Here is a 17,327-nt window from a genome sequence, read left to right on the forward strand (position 1 = left end):
CCGCTGCTCGGGCTTGGTATCTTTGATTTGCTGAAATCTACTACAGACCACATGTGGCTCTGGAACAACTATTTATCCCCGATATCTCCTTGACATATTTGCTACATATGCTGCATTCCTCTTTACAGAAAACATTTCAGCTGAACATTTTACTTATTACAAATTGGCACAAGTGGCATAAAATATACACTCTCAAACAAATTAATCTATATTTTTCCTTCCTTACCCTGACATTAAATCGACAGTTTCAGCAGGGAACCTCACACCAAAAATTTCTGGATTGGAAACATTGTAGTATAGCCTCCATGGAATCTATATTGATTTCCTCACAAAAACAACTACTATCTCTGAGAATTGCAGGATAAATTTCACGTTAGGCTTCCTTCTTTTCATTATCTGCAATCTTCCAGTGGGGGCCGTTTGCTAAAACTATGCCCACCACTGTACACTGCCCCGTGACTTTGTGGGGTGGTGAGGCTGTATGAACCCTTTGACATCTCACCCCAGAAAGATGAGCAGGGGAGTCTACGGCGGAATTGGCCATGACTGTCGGTTGAGTTGAAATTTCTTTTTGGTTAGGCTACTTGGCTGTGGTGCCTCTGCTGCTTGGTTCCCCCAGAGATCCCCACGACTAGCTCTTCTAGTTTCATTGGGAAACTTCCTTTGGCTAAAGTTACACTCACTAATATAACCATGAGTTTCCTACTCTGGTGACTCTTTTATTCAGTACTCAATTCTTGGGTAAGGACCCAGCTGGAAAATGTACTCACCACTTGATGTGGCTCTTGGTGGCTGGGAATTAGATAAGTTTTCATTACTAACAATGTGGCTCTTAGGTTACTCTCTCACTTTGTGCATTATGTAACCGAATATCTAAGTTGACATTATATTACGGTTAGCTTGTGTACTGGGCTATTTTCCAAGAGGTGGCTGTATATTTACATTCCTCCATTGCTGATTTCTCTCTTTTCAACTTTATATCACTGTCTTGCTATATCGATTCTCTTACCATGACCCAGATATTGGGTAAACAAAACAAAAAAAGACAGCATTTATTCTTCTTTTACTTTCCTTGCATAAAGGCTTGACGTAAGATACCAGTAACCGCTTATCACAAATCCCACAGTTCCTGGGTTTTAGTTTAACAGAGGAGGATTGTCACGTACGGGAACCACCCTGTCACGTGATCCGGGTGCGACTGCCAAGGCCCTGTCACGTGACCCGGTGCGCACTCAATCTCTCGCGCCCCTACACACAGGCCTTAGATTGAGCTTCGATCACACCCTGACAGCCTCTCATGCACCCCAACACGCCACCATCTATGACATTTAAATCAATACACCGATTAATTAAGGGCTCATAGAAAAACCCCACAGCTCCCCACTCGCAAGCAGGCCCACAGTGGCACAGGGTCACGCGTATAGCAAATACACGGTAACGCAAACCGCACTCATAGACTGGAGGTTACTGGGCTCATTCAGGGCACAAGGCAAAACCATTAAAGATGTGCTTTAATGTACTAAAAAGGTACAAAGATGTGCTTTAATGTACTAAAAAGGTACAGTACTTATTTACAAAAAGTTAAAAGAAATAAGTCATATATAAACAGGCACAAAACAGTATAAAAATATAAAGGATAAAAAGCAGAAAGGTTCTTACTCAACGAATTGTGTGGTCAGAGTTCATTCTGGTTTCAGGGACAGGAGGAAAGTGGAACAGAACCCAATGTTGATCAGATCCCCAAATTGTGTCAAAGAAATGTTCCCAATTGTTCATCTTTATCCCCATTGGGCAGAGAGTGGAGCTGAGAGGCAGGGCCGTCTTTAATATTGATTGGAACCTGGGCAAAAATTTTCTTGGGCCCCCTGGATCCCGCCTTCCCACACCCTAGCAAGCAATCACGCCCTCCACCACAACACACACACAAAAAATCCACACATCTGGTAGAGTACAGTGAATGACTGTAAATACTTCCAGTTCTGAAGACTCCAGCGGCTCAGAATCAGTGCTCTGGGCTCAGACTGGAAGTGGGCACCGCTCTGCAGGAAGGAGACCAGGGCTTGGCTCACCCTAGTGTTACAGTGCACCCCAGCACCCCACAGTATGCAGTATAGCACCCTATAGTATACAGCACCACACAGTATGCAGTATAGCACCCCACACTATACAGTACCCCACAGTATATAGTAGAGCACTATAGCAGCCCACAGTATACAGCACCCCACAGTATACAGCACCCCACAGTATACAGCACCTCACAGTATACAGTAGAGCAGTATAGTACCTCACCGTATACAGCACCCCAAACTATACACGATGCAGCCCCCCACACTATACAGTACAGCAGTATAGCACTCCACACTATACAGCACCCACAGTATACAGGCCCCCACACTATACAGGCCCCCCCACACTATACAGGCCCCCCACACTATACAGGCCCCCACACAGTATACAGCCCCACACAGTATACAGCCCCCCACACAGTATACAGCCCCACACAGTATACAGCCCCCCACACTATACAGCCCCCACAGACTATACAGGCCCCCCACACTATACAGGCCCCCCACACTATACAGGCCCTCCCACAGTATACGCCCCCCACAGTATACAGGCCCCCCACACAGTATATAGCCCCCCCACACAGTATACAGCCCCACACAGTATAGAGCCCCCCACAGTATAGAGCCCCCCACACTATACAGCCCCCCACACTATACAGCCCCCCCCCCACAGTATACAGGCCCCCCACAGTATACAGCCCCACACAGTATACAGCCCCCACACAGTATACAGCCCCACACAGTATACAGTCCCCCACACAGTATACAGCACCCCACTATACAGTAGTTTACAGTATATTAGCATAAACGCCCCTGTCACCTTTTTCTGATGTAATCTTCACAAACAAAAAGCTCCACAGATAAGGTAAACTTCTCCTGCAGCAACACTCCTGCTAGGACCTGTGATGACCTCATAGCCATGTGACCAGTAATATTGTTAGGTTACTGGTCACATGGTGATGATGTCATTAAGGTCCTAGATCACAGCTCTCACAGACACAGTACGCTGGCTGGAGTGCCGGCAGGCATGGCATGGCAGCACCCCCTGTGTAGCTGACAGCCTGACACCCGGGCAGTGGTTAGCAGGGCTCAAGAGGCAGCTGCCTTGGGCCCCCCAGGAGCAACTGGGCCTGGGGCAGCTGTCCCTTTTTCCCCTTGGTAAAGACGGCTTTGCTGAGAGGAGTCTCCCTCTTATTCTGGCCCAGCCTTCTGGGATGGCCCTTATTACATGTGCATGCTCCACCTCTCTTATTCAGCTGGCAGACATGAAATATTAATAAGACATGACTTCCCGTCCACACTAATGGATATTCGGGCCCCGACATGTTTTAATAACGTATATATTATCAGGCCAATCGTTCTGATACCACACATGACCGGTGTGGTTGTCCCAGAAGGTGAGATACTGGTTATGTGGGAATGCTGGCAGACAGGGATGGGATGTTTAGACCCCCTATGATGCCCACATTACACGGAATGCAATTATCACAATTTTTAATACGTGAGTTGTACTAGAGATGAGTTATTGCTTATGAGATATTTTCTTCATCCTCTGGCACTGTATTTGAAACGTTTCTGGACCCCTGCTGGGTGAGGTTACATGCTGTCTGAGTGTCTGCATTTCCAGGAACCATCTTCATTACTACTTGCAAAGAGCCAGTTTTTTAACATTCAGGTGATAAACTGATTTCCTCCAAGGGCAGTGCGTATTCCACCTGCAGACCCAGACGGAACAGCATGTACAATCACAGAATGGCATGAACATATATTGGATCACACGACAGGTATAACACATACAGAGATAATAAAAGTTATGAGAATTGTTGTCCATTTCTCAGAAGGATGAACAGTATTTTTTCCTGCACTATAGGGGAAAGGCAGTATCGGATGTGATGTCATGGAGAAAACTGGGGAAAGAAAAGATTGAAGGTGTTGCAATGGCTCAAAGTCCACACATCAACCCAATTGAAATGCTGTGGCAGGGCATTAAAGGGTGACTGAGCTTTTACAAAACTTTTGATGTCATAGTAACAACCCCCCCCCCCCCCCCAATCACTAGAAAGATGAGAGAGAAGCACTTACATAGTGTACTCTCTCTCCTCACTGCAGGAGATGGTATTTGAAAGGGGTCCATTGCCCATCTCCTTCAGCAAGGAGAGAGATCCCTATGCAAGTGTTTTGCTCTCCTTGTTCTAACCATCAGTAGAGTGCTGTGACATCAAGAGTTTTGTACAAGTCCAACGACCCTTTAAGAGAGCTGTGCATAAATGAATGCTCTCAAACCTGTGTTGTCATATTTACCTAATGGTATTGTACCTGAAAGAAAAATAGAGGGGTCTGGCTATCGTACATTATGCCAACCCACACCATAGTCCTGGGAGTAGGCCCAGGGTGACGTTCCCTAGTAAATGATGCCGTTGTCCATTTGGTCTCCAGACCAATTCCCAGCTGTCATTGTGTCTAAGGGTACTTTCACACTAGTGTTAAAGGGAACCTGTCACCTCAAAAACGCATATAAAACCACCAGCATTACCTCATAGTAGCCTCCAGTCTGTTGTTAATCATATGTTTGATCCGATAGTATGATGCTCCATAGATTCAAAAAACAATGTTTTAAATGTGACCATCAGCGCTATCTTGCCAGTCAGCTTGAAGTCAAGGGGGCAGTGGCTTCCTTGCTTCAAGTCAAGGTAAGAACGCCCCCTAACCATCCCCTCTTTTGTTAGATTGACAGCTTGCAGTGAGGCCGGAATCGCACAAGTCTTGCGCACGCGCAGTACGCCGCTGAAACCTGGCTAACAGCGGTAGCTGGAGATCGCGCTTAACCAAGGAGCACACTGTGCATGCGCGAGATTTATGCGATCCCAGCTGCACTACAGGCTGTCAATCAAACAAGAGAGGGGATGGTTAGGGGGCGTGCTTATCTTGACTTGAAGCAAGGAAGCCACTGTCCCTTTGACTTCAAGCTGACTGGCAAGATAGCGCTGATGGCGCTTAAAACATCGTTTTTTGAATCTATGGAGCATCAGACTACCGGATCAAACATATGATTATTAACAGACTTGGAGCTACTATGAGGTAATGGTTACGGTTTTACAGTTGCAATAAAAAGTATGTGAACCCTTTGGAATGATATGGATTTCTGCACAAATTGGTCATAAAATATGATCTGATATTCATCTAAGTCACAACAATAGACAATCACAGTCTGCTTAAACTAATAACACACAAAGAATTAAATGTTACCATGTTTTTATTGAACACACCATGTAAACATTCACAGTGCAGGTGGAAAAAGTATGTGAACCCTTGGATTTAATTACTGGTTGAACCTCCTTTGGCAGCAATAACTTCAACCAAACGTTTTCTGTAGTTGCAGATCAGACGTGCACAACGGTCAGGAGTAATTCTTGACCATTCCTCTTTACAGAACTGTTTCAGTTCAGCAATATTCTTAGGATGTCTGGTGTGAATCGCTTTCTTGAGGTCATGCCACAGCATCTCAATCGGGTTGAGGTCAGGACTCTGACTGGGCCACTCCATAAGGCGTATTTTCTTCTGTTTAAGCCATTCTGTTGTTGATTAACTTCTATGCTTTGGGTTGTTGTCCTGTTGCAACACCCATCTTCTGTTGAGCTTCAGCTGGTTGACAGATGGCCTTACGTTTTCCTGCAAAATGTCTTGATAAACTTGGGAATTCATTTTTCCTTCGATGATAGCAATCCGTCCAGGCCCTGACGCAGCAAAGCAGACCCTAACCATGATGCCCCCACCACCATACTTCACAGTTGGGATGAGGTTTTGATGTTGGTTTGCTGTGCCTCTTTTTCTCCACACATAGTGTTGTGTGTTTCTTTGAAACAACTCAACTTTGGTTTCATCTGTCCACAGAATATTTTGCCAGTACTGCTGTGGAACATCCAGGTGCTCTTGTGCAAACTGTAAACATGCAGCAATGTTTTTTTTGGACAGCAGTGGCTTCCTCATTGGTATTCTCCCATGAAATCCATTCTTGTTTAGTGTTTTACATATCGTAGATTCGCTAACAGGGATGTTAGAATATGCCAGAGACTTGTGTAAGTCTTTAGCTGACACTCTAGGATTCTTCTTCACCTCATTGAGCAGTCTGCGCTGTGCTCTTGCAGTCATCTTTACAGGAGATGGGAGAGTAGCAGCAGTGCTGAACTTTCTCCATTTATAGACAGTTTGTCTTACCGTGGACTGATGAACATTAAGGCTTTTAAAGATACTTTTATAACCCTTTCCAGCTTTATGCAAGTCAGCAATTCTTCATCATAGGTCTTCTGAGAGCTCTTTTGTGTGAGGCATCATTCATATCAGGCAATGCTTCTAGTGAAAAGCAAACCCAGAACTGGTGTGTGTTTTTTATAGGGCAGGGCAGCTGTAACCAACATCTCCAATATCATCTCATTGATTGGACTTCAGTTGGCTGACACCTCACATGGTGTGTTCAATAAAAACATGGTAACATTTAATTCTTTGTGTGCTATTAGTTTAAGCAGACTGTGATTGTCTATTGTTGTGACTTAGATGAAGATTAGATCACATTTTATGACCAATTTGTGCAGAAATCCATATCATTCCAAAGGGTTCACATACTTTTTCTTGCAACTCTATATGTGTTTTTGAGGTGACAGGTTCACTTTAAAGTTTTCCGGTATTGAGTTCCACCCTAGGGGCTCAATATCGGAAGAAAATGCTTCCGTTTTGTCCTAATGCATTCCGTTCAGTATGCATCAGGATGTCTTCAGTTCAGTCACTTATACTTGCCGGAATGCCAGATCCAGGATTATTTTCCATTGAAATGTATTAATACCGGATCCGGTACCAAGTGTTCCGGAAAAACTGATCCAGTTTTCCGGTCTGCACATGTGCAGACCTTTAAAAATGTGAAAAAAATAAATACCTGATGCATTTTTCCGGATGACACTGGAGAGACGGATCCGTTATTTTAATGTATTTGTCAAACGGATCCGGAAACAAATGGTATTCGTTTGCACACGGATTTCCAGATCCGGCAGGCAGTTCCGGCAACGGAACTGCCTGCCGGATTCCTCTAACTCTAGTGTGAAAGTACCCTAAGACAAAAGCGGTACTGATTGCTGAAGAGCATAGATCACAATTCCAGCCTTGATAGCCATCTTGCTGTGCATCATGATAGCCTTTGACAGCTGTGGGATGAGGTCAATGGAACACCTGTAGCTGGGCATCTAGCTCATAGCCCAATTCCGTGGAAATGATGGTTTATGTAGACACTATTTTCTGACTTGCTTTACAGAATGCATCACTATTATCAAACATCATTCTAATCAGAGAATCCCTCTATGCACCTCTTGCTGTCATTCTAGTTCGTTGTTGTTCCCCCAACCATAAGGACACGCAATGGTAAACAGTGCTGACATCAATGCCTAGGTGTGTAGCAATCTGCTGGAGTGATAACCCAAGGTCTCTCAGTTTAAACATTCTGTCCCTCTCAGTTTGTGACAACTGGTGATAATTGGTACGTCGACAATGAAAAGGCATTGCACAATCATCCTACACTTCTTGACCCAATTTTTAAGATTACAAGTGGCTAAACCCTTCTTGCCCTTTGACTTGTCCTTCTTAGTTCTGCAATTTCACAGTTCAGCAGTGTCTACTAAGTTGTTTGTACCCTTTATATATGCAATATGCCTGGGTTTACCTATATATACAAAATGCGCTATACCAGTTGTAACTTTTTTGTATTTGCTTTTTGTATCCGCTGTTCAAACAGGCCGCTGCATTCCACTGAGTGCTGTGACCTTTTCCTATACCAGTGACATCACGTTCATAGGTCATATGGCAGAGGCGCAGCTCATTCTGGTAGAAGTGAATAGGGGTGAGCATCAATACCAAGCACAGCTACTATACAATGTACGTCTGTGAGAAGGCTGCAGTGCACTGGTCAGGGCCGGTTTTAGACAAAATGTGGCCCTAGGCAAAATCAAGAGTGGGGCCCCAAATCTTGTAATAATGTACTAACAACACAGTTACATTCTGTCGATTCCGGCCCTCCCTCACAGATGTAATCCCTGTAAAGCTCCTCACACAGTTCTTCACCCTCATGGCCTCAGAATATGCCACATGCCCCCTTAAATGAACCTCCAAAACAAAGAGAGTTCCAGCACCTGATGATTCCCACAGTTGCTTTGTTTTTATTGAACTTCATAGTATAAATACATCCAGTGTACACCTACACCCACCGCCGTAGCAGGTTAACATGTTTGGAAATTGCTCAGTTCTTAGTCATAACCTAGTGAAGTGCTCGTCACCAGGGGTATAAAAAGACCCCTCCCTCCAATCCTGGGGGTGGGTGAGGGGATCTAAACCCCTCCTGGGGGCGAGCCTTCCATAACCATACATCACTTTGTTTGCTTTCTTTTATATTAAAACACATAACAAAATAAAAACATTCCTCCCTAGGTCCTCCAAATAGGTCCTACAATGAAAAGAGGGAAAATCAGAGAGATGGTAAGTATGAACAACCTGGAATCACGGTGTTTAAGAAAGGGGATACAAAAAACAAAACAGAAACACCCCTTACCCTTTACTCTCTTACTTCTCCATAGGTTCCTGATGATTACCCCTCTCCCTTGTGTTTGTGATGACTTAGAATGGCAAAATACCTTGTCTCTCAGACCGATTTAATTATTACAGTGTTTTCATGATCATTTGTATATTAAAAATTGCATAATATATACTATATACATTTTAGTATCTACTCATAGCTGCCTTTGTAGCTGGGGACTATTGATAACAATACATGAGTTATTTTCTCATGTCAAGTCCCATTGGGTATCGGGTATTTAATCTGAAAATCCAAAAAGCTTCTCGTAGTAATATCTTATTTCTTGTGTCACCACCTCTAGAGAAGGGGATAACCTTCTCAATGGCATGTGCACGAAAACTAGCCACATTCCTAATATGTTTCTTGATGAAATGACTGGCAGCACTGGAAATCGATGTTGCCTGGGGGTTAGCAGTATAGTTTAGATGTTCGCGAAGCCTGACTTTGAATTGTCTACAGGTACTTCCCACATACATAACATAACAACTAGTGCATTTGATTAGATAAATAACTCCTACACTGTTGCAGTTAATGTAACTCTTAATAGAGGAATGTTCTGTATGTGTGGAATTATCGAACACTGTAGTAGAATGGACAAAATTACAGATCTTACAGGGGTGACCCCCGCATTTAGTAAAACCCTGGTGCTTAAGCCAGGTAGTTCTAGGTTTATCAGTAGGAAAAACAAATAGGGAGGGGGACAATACATTAACCAAATTGCTAGGGTATCTCAAAACAATTCTGCAGCCATTCCTCAAAAAATTGTAAAGAACCTGATCCTCATATAGGATCGGAAGGCATTTCTGTATAGCTTGTTTAATCGCCGAAAATTGTCTGCTGAAAGTAAGTACGAATGTTGGTTTGTCTGCAGAACTCAATTCTTTTTTATGGTGGTTCTCATCTTCTTTTTGGCTATATTGACGGCCCTGGTAAGCATCCAGTTTGTATAGCTCCTCCGTTTCAATCTGCCCAAATCACCGCACATTCTCTTTAGAAGGAAACCTCTGTTCTGCAATTCCTACGTGCTCTAATAAATTCACCAATCGGGACAGACTTGAGAGTATGTGCCGGATGGTGGCTATTAGCCTTCATTATAGTGTTGCCCGAGACCTCCTTACGGAAGGTAAGGTCTCTTTCATAATAACATGGTAAGGTAACCCAATTAGCTTCAGATCCAAAAAACAAATCAAAGATGTATCAAAGTGGTGAGTAAATTGTAAATTATAGGAATTATCATTTACATATGCCATAAAGTCCGGTATGGCAGACACATTGCGGCCCCAGATGAGGAGCAGGTAATCGATGTATCTTCCATACAAGACAACGGCATTGGTAAAGGGATTATTCTCTGAGAATATAAACCGTTCCTCCCCGTATGCCATAGTCAAATTGGCAAGAGATGGTGAGTACCTAGCCCCCATTGAAACTCCTCTAATTTGTGAGAAAAATTTGTTGTTAAAACTAAAATAATTAGAAGTCATAAGCAACGAAGTGACCTCCACTATATAATCCACAAAGTCTGTGCAAGTGGTATTCTAATGCTAAGAGGGCTATATTGTGTGGAATAGAAGAGAGACCACGTCTAGGGTAAGCCAGGTATATTCCTCTCTCCACGGTTTGTCAAGGAAAGCTCTAAAAACATCTGATGTATCCCTGACAAATCCCAGTAGTCTCTTAACCAGGGGCTGGAGAATGGCATCTAGCCATTCCCCTAATCTTTCAAATAATGACCCAATACCCGAGACTATGTGTCTTAGGTAGAGCATGTATGATGGGAATAATTGGAGTCTCCACACAGAGAAAGCTGTATTCTTTGTCCTTAATGAAACCCTTATCTTTGCCTTTGTCCAGGATGGACATATATAGTTTGTTAAATGAATCTACCATGCTCTCAGTTGGAGTTCCTGAGGGCTTCAGGTAAGGTGAGTTCACATGGTGTGGTGTTGTTCACATGGTGCGGTGCTGCACGGGGGCCACTGTGCTGTTTTTCTGGCGGGTTGGTGAGGCCCAGAGCTAGGTTTGGCATAGTCGGGCAGCAGGGGTGCTGTTTGACTGCTGGGTTTCCGCCGCCTGCCGGATTGGCGCCACATCGTCTATGGTCGCTGTGCAGCGCCGCGCCAATTTTAGAGTAGGATCTACTCACTGAGGCAATTTTGGCGTGGTCACTGGGCTTATGCCTTTTGATCAAAATGTACAGTAATGCCTCATTTAGCATGCAGCATAGGAGGCGGTACACATGCGCTATTTAGGTGCTGTTTTCAGCTAAAATAGCAGGGATGAGATCATAGCATAGCAGTTGGATGTGCGATTCATTTATTTTATTTTTTTTGTATATAGATTCGGAGTATTACACTTTTGGATTCCACAATGATGCCATTGGACTTATTCCCGATGAATACTTGACGAAAGAGCAAGTATTGGAATAACATTTTTCCTCAACACCTGAGGAGCTATTTAATATCCACTCTGTTTATCCTTTCAGTTCTGAAGAAGGTACATGCCACAATGAAGAATCATCTTTGGTTTTCCACCACAAGATCGATGAAAAGGAGTACGAGTCATTCCAACAAGAAAAAGAGAAGGTAGGCGATACTCAAAACAATTTAACTAGTGAGCTTGAAGAAGCTTATGAGTTAAGTCAACCTGAAATCTTTCCAGAATTTCAGGAACGGGTGGAAGAGCAAATCTCTAGAGCAGATGCATGCTCCGATGAGTCAGAGCGTCAACAGCTAAAGGGGCTCTTAGCCAGGACATGTAGGCTAAGGATTCTTATGACTGTGGGGAAACTGACCTGCGCATTGCGAGAATCCAAATGGATCCCAATGCACCCCCTGTATATGTCAAACAGTACCGACTTCCGCTGGCAGTTTACGAGTCGCTATCAGAAATTGTCAAGAACTTGGAGAAGCGGGAATCATCCATCCGGTGCACAGCTCGTTCAACCATCCAATGCTTGGGATTCTCAAACCAAATGGTCAATTTCGCCTCTGTTCGGACCTGAGACAGTTAAACAAACGGGTATATATATCCGGATTGCCCGTGCCGTTTATTGACCAGTGTTTGGCACAGATACAGGGGTCCAAAATTTCCACTGCTCTTGACTGTGCGCAAGGATATTGGACAATTAAGGTGGAGGAGAAGGAGCAATACAAATTGGCCTTCACATTTGGGAAGCAGCAATATGCCTGGACCCGATTGCCTTTTGGATACATTAATGCAGGCCATGAGTTTGCTGTGTTCATGTATAAGGCGATGCCTGATAGCGTTGAGCGAGCACCAAAGTGCTTGCGTGCTCTGGCCAAACACATCGGTATGCTCATGTGTTCTACCGATCACCTGAACACAATGGAAGTCAAGGGGAGAACCCCAGGCACCCCCTGCTCGGAAGAAAAGAGGGTGTCTGGTTCATAAAAAAAAGGTTAGAAATTGATGGAAACCCCATCAAAATAGTTTGGAAACAACATTAAGAGGATAGCTGGATGTGTTTTAGACTCCTATTATGTACGACATACAATAGACAACCACACAAAGGCTATATGCCAAAAAGTACATGCCTCAGTTCCACAATGTGTTCCTCAAAAGTTTTGCTTAGGACGTCATCCACATAGGATAAGGTAGCTCATTCAGTGGCATCAGGCATTAGTGTTGAGGGAGCATCGCTATGCTCGGGAGATCAGAGTGCTCAGCCGAATGCTTCGGGTGCTCAAGTACAATTTAATACAATGAAAGTCAATGGGAGACCCGAGCATCAAACCAGGTACCCCCTGCTCTAAAGAAAAGAAGGGTGTCTGGTTGACAAAAAAAGGTTAGAAATTGATAGAAACCCCATCAAAATGGTTTGGAAACAGCATTAAGATGATAGCTGGATGCATCTTAGACTGCTATTATGTACGACATACAATAGACAACCACACAAAGGCTATATGCCAAAAGACAGATATGTGCAAGACATTAATCTATCCATGAGACAGATGACAGCCAGCATACCTTACAATGGCAGCCTTGTGCACTATGAGATATTCCAAACCAGCTCTCATCTGACTGAGAACCACTAAACCTCAAAGTTATTTTGAATCTGTTGGATGGCTTGGGTGGACCTGCACACCTAGATCAATATCATTAGGGCGACAAAAAGTTTTCCGATTGTCCTAACATAATATGCAATAACCTTTCTATACAGTTTTGTCATGTAAAAACTCATTTGTATAAACATAGGCATATGGGAAAGACATTTCTCTGCCTTGTTTTTCAGCTGTCATAAGACTATGAAAACCAGTAGATGGCGCTATTGAGTTATGAACAGCGCCATCTATTGGTTTCACAGTCTTATGACAAGAGTAGACTAATAGTTTTGTCAGAAGACTATGAAATCAATAGATGGCACTGTTCATAACTTATTAGCGCCATCTATTGGTTTTATAGTTTTCTGACAAGAATATTAGACTATGAGTCTTATGACAAGCTTATTAGTGTAGCCTTTTGCATGGAAAATTCACAATAAAAAATCGCAAAAAGAATATTCGCAATCTACACTGAGTTATTACCCAGCTTTTCCAGTGTCAGATATTATCACTGACTTACTACCCAGCTTTCCCAGTGTCAAATATCATCAGTGAGTTATTACCCAACTTTCCCAGTGTCAGATTTTATCACTGAGTTATTACCCAGCTTTTCCAGTGTTAGATTTTATCACTCAGTTATTACCCAGCTTTCCCAGTGTCAGATATCATCCTTGTGTAGATCGCGAATATTCTAATCGCAAATTTTAATTGTGAATTTTCCATGCAAAAAGCTACACTAATAAGCTTGTCATAAGACTCATAGTCTAATATTCTTGTCATAAGACTATGAAACCAATAGATGGCGCTATTGAGTTATGAACAGCGCCATCTATTGATTTCATAGTCTTCTGACAAAACTATTAGTCTACTCTTGTCATAAGACTGTGAAACCAATAGATGGCGCTGTTCATAACTCAATAGCGCCATCTATTAGTTTTCATAGTCTTATGACAGCTGAAAAACAAGGCAGATTGTGCTCATTGGCATGACTTTCCTATATGCCCATGTTTATGCAAATGAGATTTTACCTGACAAAACTGTATAGAAAGGTTATTAAATATTATGTTAGGACAATCAGAAAACTTTTTGTCGCCCTAATGATATTGATCTAGGTGTGCAGGTCCACCCAAGCCATCCAACAGATTCAAAATAACTTTGAGGTTTACTGGTTCTCAGTCAGATGAGAGCTGGTTTGGAATATCTCATAGTGCACAAGGCTGCCATTGTAGGGTATGCTGGCTGTTATCTGTCTCATCGATAGATTGATGGCTTACACATACCTGGCTTTTGGCATATAGCCTTTGTGTGGCTGTCTATTGTATGTCGTACATAATAGGAGTCTTAATGCTGTTTCCAAACCATTTTGATGGGGTTTCCATCAATTTCTAACCTTTTTTTGTCAACCAGACACCCTCTTTTCTTTAGAGCAGGGGGTACCTGGTTTGATGCTCGGGTCTCCCATTGACTTTCGTTGTATTAAATTGTACTCGAGCACCCGAAGCATTCGGCCGAGCACTCGCATTTGACGAGCATAGCGATGCTCGCTCAGCACTAATGCCTGATGCCACTGAACGAGGTACCTTATCCTATGTGGATGACGTCCTGATCAAAGGCACGAATTTTGAGGAACACATTGTGGAACTGAGGCATGAACTAACGCAACTGAGGAAAGCTGGTGTGAAACTTTCTTTGCAGAAGCCTCAATGTAGTCGTACCAAAGTCAATTTCCTAGGTCACGAAATCACTGCTGATGGAATAGACCTGCAGAAAAGGAAGGTGGAAGCAGTGACCAATACGAAGTCACCTACAGATCTCAAGGAGTTTAGATCCTTCCTCTGTATGATAAACTATTCACATAAGTTCACAGACAACTATGCCGAGATTACGAAACCTCTTTTGCAGTTGCTGAAGAAAGGAGTGAAATGGGAATGGAGTGAGCACCACAAGCAAGCTGTAAATGAGCTCACAGCCAGACTCACCCAAGCTCCATGCCTTGCTTACCCAGAAGGTGGGAAAACTTTCTTCATTGAAACAGGCTTCACCGACAAAAAGTGTGAGCGCAGTCCTCTTCCAGAAACAGGGAAACCTGAATAAGATCATCGCCTATGCCAGCAAGTCCTTATCACCGGTTGATCATTCTATGACTGTGAAAAAGCATTACTGTCAACAGTGTGGGCTTTGCAATATTTCAGGAGTTTTATCCAAGGCGAAAAGATCATTGTGGAAACTGAACACCAACCACTGCAATATTTGCAAAGTGATCGAATCAAGGATGGAAATCTGTCAAACAGCAGGATAACCGCCTGGACGATGTCCTTAATGGGATGGCCATTGGAAATCAGGTACAAACAAAATAATAAGAATCCAGTTGCTCAAGGATTAGCTGAACTTCACAATTGTACCAATGCAGGACATAAAGATGAGTCAACTGGAAATGATTTCCTAAAAGAACAATCTTTATCTCCATACAAGTCTTATGAAGAAGAGTATTGCAAATCCTCACCATGTGTTTATGTAGACGACTGTTCTTTCCATACCAATGAAGGAACTGAACGTACACTGGTTGCAGGTATCGAATCTGGTATTAAAGAGTTTGTTATAATCACAGATTCTAATTATGTTCGCAACAGCTTTGTGGAGTACTTCCCTGGATGCGAAAGGTCTAACATAGTAAGAAGCAACAAAAAGCCTGTCAAGTATGGTAAAATGTTTTGTAGGATCGACGAGATGGTTATTGCCCACGGTCTTACCATTTACTGGAAAAAGGTAAAAGGCCACTCAAAATATCTAGGTGTGAATTAAGAAGGGAATGATTTGGTAGATTCCCTGGCCAAACAAGGAGCCATTAATGGGGAAGTCCTGAACATTGATGACCTTATGGGAACTGTTCAAGTGGAGGCAATGACAAGAAGACAGGCCCAAAAGGAGGCCGAAGCCAATGTGGTGCAATGGAGCCAAGATTCTCCTAATGAGGATCTCATTGCGAGTCAAAAGAGGGATCCAGTCATTGGTATCTTTTACAAACACATTGAAGGTCCACAGAATTGTCCCATAATTGTGGACGACTGTGCAGGCAAAGAAGAGTTATGGATTTTGATGAAGGGTAAGTCCCAATTCTCGTTACAGGATGGATTTCTGGTAAGAACCTCGAAGAATGGTATCTCACAATGGGCGGTACCCGTGGCATTCGGAGATTTGATGTTACAGCACGCCCATGATGCCCCAACGGCTGGTCATCAAGGTGAGAAGTTAACGTATGAATTATTACGGGATTACACTTATTAGCCTCATATGTTGCAAGACGTTCACACGTATTGTCAAGGATGTTTAATATGTCCTCAATTCCAGCCACAAGCACCCACTCATCGGGCACGGCTGATGAAAAAGGGGATGTCCATGCCATGGTCAGACATCCAGATTGACTTTATTGGACCAGTAACAACTTCATCAAAAGGCAACAGATTTATGTTAACCGTGACTTGTTTATTCACAAAATGGGTGGAATGTTTGCCTTGCAGAACATGCAGTTCAAGTGTGTCTGCGCGTCTCTACTTATTAACCACGTATTTTCCAGGTTTGGTCTTCCCCAACGCATCGAGTCTGATCACGGAAGTCATTTCAGTAGTGAGGTGATGACGAAAATGTGGGAGATACTGGGGGGTAAAAAGAAAGCTACATATAGCTTATCGGCCAGCCTCTAGTGGTGGAGTAGAACGCTACAACCAAACCATTGTCAACATTCTAAAGAAATTTGTCAATGAATCCAGTAAAGAATGGGATGCAAAGTTGCCTTTGGTTTTCATGGCCATTAGAGCCACCCCAAGCGCGCAACCACACTTTCTCCCTTCGAAATATTTACACGCAGGAAGATGGTGTTACCCCAGCATTTACTCTACCGGACAACAAAACACAATCTGATAAATGCTTTAGCAGCTCATCAATACATGGAGAATCTACGCAAGCACCTTTAGCATGCTTTTGCCCAGAAGAATATAGAGAAAGAAGCAGTAAGCGCCAAAACCTACTATGATCTGAAGACTACTCAAAAGGAGTACCAGATTTCCGATCAGGTTTATCTCTATAACTTTGCCTGGGATCAGGTGAAAGAAAGGAAGTTCCTGCCTTCCTGGAAGGGACCCTATGTCCCGGATGATGAGTAGTAAAGAGATATCAAGGTTCCAGCTAAAGGCGGAAACCCAGGATTGGTATGGTATAAAGATACGAGTGTACTAACCTATCCTCATGTATTTTTCCTCTGTAACTAATTATCTCTTAACTCACTTCTGAACGAAAACTATGCCAAATTAATGATATATGGTAGTATGATTTCTTTCAGTGTAGGGTTGATAAAAGGAAAAGCGGAAAGATGTATGTGCTTATACACTGAACAAAAATATAAACGCAACACTTTCGGTTTTGCTCACATTTTGCATGAGCTGAACTCAAAGACCTAATACATTTTCTACATACACAAAAGACCCATTACTCTCAAATATTGTTCACAAATCTGTCTAAATCTGTGTGTCACGGCGGACAGGATATCAGATACACAGAAAAGTAAACAAACAAGTTTCTAGTCGAGAAGCTGAG

Source organism: Bufo gargarizans, chromosome 5 (genome assembly GCF_014858855.1).
Source record: "Bufo gargarizans isolate SCDJY-AF-19 chromosome 5, ASM1485885v1, whole genome shotgun sequence".
Taxonomy (NCBI): Eukaryota; Metazoa; Chordata; class Amphibia; order Anura; family Bufonidae; genus Bufo; species Bufo gargarizans.